We start from the raw sequence: 3824 nt of genomic DNA, 5'->3' as shown, positions 1-3824 counted from the left end.
TATCTATATTTCAGATATATAGGCTGCTAAATCCCTCAAAAAATAGTTCAAAGAGCAACGTCCAAATCGTCCTGTTCACAAAATTTTAACTGGTAATGATGACGGTAGTATGGTAGTATATTTTCCTGTCTCATCTTGACATAAATTCATCAGATGGTACTGTGTGCCAAAATATGGATCAGGCATTCTCTCGGCATGAAATCCTTATATTACTGATCAAACACGAATAATAAAATAATAATAATTGTAATTTATCGGCATGGTTGATATTTGGCTTTTCTAAAACAGATCTAACACTTTTCATAAACTCCTGGTTAGTTATTTCTGTATCAAAGTGCACAGATTTGCATATCACCATTTGATTCCTCTGTGTTAGCTTCTTGGATATTTCAGTACCTGAAACTGACGTGAATCCTGACATTTTTATTTGTGTTAAATCCGATATAATAATAAAATTTACTACAGACTTCTTTTGGAATCCAGATTCTCCTAATATAGCAACTGTAAGCCAGAGATGACATTAGGATTATACGTATCATATTGTAAGATTTAAAAGAAGCTGTCCAATGTGTATTGCAGTGTCTATCTCTCTCTCTCTTTCTCTCTCTCTCTGGTTATATATATATCCACTCTATATATATAAAAAGATGAACCGAAATTTGAAACGCTTCACGTCCAACAATGTGTTTGCCTTCATGAGACAACAATTTGTTGGACGTTTCAAAGCAATGGAGAACCGCCCGGAACTCAGGGGATTGGGCGCCGTAAACGCCAGGGGGGAAGACCCCCACACACACAGAGTGGCCATAATTAAAGAGGAGGTGTTCAGAGCCCTGTAGCGAAAAATGTATTGTACGAAATTCAACCAAACTGGTTGAATTACAGATTGATTTACAGAAGATAAAAATCGTACAAAATTCTGCCACCAGGGGACATCTGGCGCTATAAGCTCGTGGTTTAGGATTAATTAAACAATAATTGCTTGAAGAGACAACCAATAAATTTTCGTGTTCGTATAACTTACAGATGTGGTTCAAAATGTCCTCCTTTCAGATGTTCTAAGAATTGCATTCTGTGAATGACATTTTCTACAGCGGAACGCAACAGATTTGCATTCATTTGCCTGATGCTGCGTCATTCTGTCTTTCAAGGTGGCTAAATCAGGAACATTTCCTTCATACACTACACGTTTCAGATGACCCTCACAACAAAAAGAGGTTGAGATCAGGCGAACGAGGTGGCCATGCTGTGGGAAATGCACGACTAATCACTTCTGTGAAGTGTTTTCGTAGCATTCGCTGTACCGGCAATTCCAATGTGAAGTGGTGCTCCATCCTACATGAATATGGTAGCGTCAAGGCATCTTCGCTGCGGAACAACAAAGTTGCACAGCATCTATCGCTACCTAACAGCAGAGACGGTACAAGTCACTGAACCCATCGGGCGAAGTTCTTCGAAAGAGTACGGACCGATAATAAACGATGCAGTGAAAATCTTCCACGTCCATGCACCATCCACCTCAATTCAAGCTGAGAACGTCAGGGCTAACTGCCGTCGAGTTTCTGCATGACCTGATGTCGGATTTTTCATACACACAGTTGAGTATGGCATGTAGAAGTTGCCTTGACATTGCCCGAGCACTGCTGATTTGTTGTGCGTTATATGCATTCCGTGTTGCACGACGGCAGTTGCATCTTGTTAAGTAATAATCCGTTTGCGCCCTCGCCTTGGTCTCAGTGCTAAATATCCACTATTAGCAATTCCTAAAATCATTTTTCTAAGATTTATTGTCATTGGATCTTTTCTCCGATCCTTAAAACGCCGGAATTCTCGAAGCGCGGTATTAGTGTGTTACCGCATTGTTGATAGTAAAGCTTGACTAGCAACGCATGTTCCGGTAAGGTGACATCCATAGCACTTCAGTCTTCTCAGAATGACACAAATCCATTTCAATCTTCCTTATATCTACCAAGTGAGATTATACAAACATCACGCGATTCTAACGCCAAATGTCCCCTTGGTGGCATAATTGTATACTATTTTTTATTTTCTGTAAATAAAAAATAGTACAAAATTATTCCTGCTGGAAATTCAACGAATCAAGTTTGGTTGAATTTCGTTTAACGCATTTTTTGCTACAGGGCTCTGAACACCTCTTTAAGTATGGCTACCATGTATATATATACTTAAGAAATTGAGTGAGGGAGGCAATGACAGTACAAAAATAACATTTTTATTTACGAACAATTAACGTTACTGTAAATTTATGGTATTGCCTTATACACTGTGTGTATAAGGCAATACCGTGTGTGTGTGTGTGTGTGTGTGTGTGTGTGTGTGTGTGTGTGTGTGTGTGTGTGTGTGTGTGTGTGTGTGTGTTATCGCTATTAGAATTGATTTTACTATTGCCTTCCTTGATGAGCCTTGACTCCAGGAAGTGTTTGTATAATAATAATAATTCGACTTCCGGAAGTACGAACTTCGCACATGCGCACTACTAGCTGCGATGAGACAAAAGCAAAAATCGCTTATGGAAACAAGACTACAGTTCTTTAACATTAAATTGTTGCATTTCTGAAGATGGGACCCAAGTGATTCAGACTGGTCTTTAGATAAATCATTTCAGGTAATTCTTTTTAATAATAATAACATATTTCTGAATTAATATTCCTGACATTCCCAAGGATATAATAATTCAGAATATGGTTGATGTCATACTAATTGTCAGTATTATTCTGAGGCTGTTTCTATAGTTTCCCGTGGGGTTCAACATCATATCTGACAGACTGTTGCATGCTGGGTTTATTCTGCTTGAGCAATAAACATAACTCTACTATTCCCTATAGTTATGTGGATTATTAGACTAATTAGATGTGTCTACCAGTGTTTTCAATATGCGAATATCATCAGTCGTGTGTTGGAAGTAACTGAGTTCGCAGCATTTCCGACGATTCAATACATTACTAGGGTTAAATTGGTAAGTAGGAGTATTTATAGAAGTCGAGTAAGTCATTAAGAATGGTAATACGTTTAAATATTTATAAATGTAGAGCATTTCAGATTTTTGATGTTTTTTTTTTTTCGTCATCATGCAAGTGACGTAAGCTAATTGAACTTACCTTTCTTACATATCTCGCAGGAAGGAATTATAAAATAACACAGTTGCCACGCCAAAATGACTAATTACCAACATAACCACCATGTATTGTTTTTAATTTCCACCTTCTATTTCGAAAGCATTTGGAAGTGAGAAGCTGCAACAAAATGATTTTAAGACTGTAGAATTTTGGCGACGAAGACGAATTAAAGACGTAATCTGCATAAACTGATCGACAGAAAAAGAGCTTCCGTAGATCAATCGGTATAGACGAAGCTTTTTGGTCGGAAAGTGCTGGGCTCGATTCCCGTCAGTGACGTGAGGTCTTTTTCTGGTCTCTTTCGACGAAAGGTGAGTTCGTCGGTCTCATACGGAGGTTTTTTTTTCACCCAGAAACGGGTTTTTTATCCCCCAGAACAGGCAAATCGGCTCCATGAACACACGCATCTACAGCCATAGGATACGCCGGGAGGCATAGGGCTAACCTCTTTAACCTCGAGTTACGGTTGCTTAGTCCAAGAATACTTGTAAAGGTCATGACACTTAAGTGCCTGTTAGAACCACTGATAGGATAGATAAGTCGACAGCAAACGGAGTGATATGACTGAGATTATGAGCTGTTGAGAGCTATTTACGGGATGGATAAGTGACAGATTTACCAACGTAGAAAAAGAGAAAAGGACAAGAACCTAGAGCCATCCCTGGAAGTTGAGAAGGAATGCTGAAT

This window comes from Typopeltis vanoorti, chromosome 9 (assembly GCF_054136105.1).
Source record: "Typopeltis vanoorti isolate ZY-2024b chromosome 9, IOZ_Tvanoo_1.0, whole genome shotgun sequence".
NCBI lineage: Eukaryota > Metazoa > Arthropoda > Arachnida > Uropygi > Thelyphonidae > Typopeltis > Typopeltis vanoorti.
The sequence above is the reverse complement of the archived record's forward strand: the minus strand, read 5'-3'. Positions refer to the sequence as shown.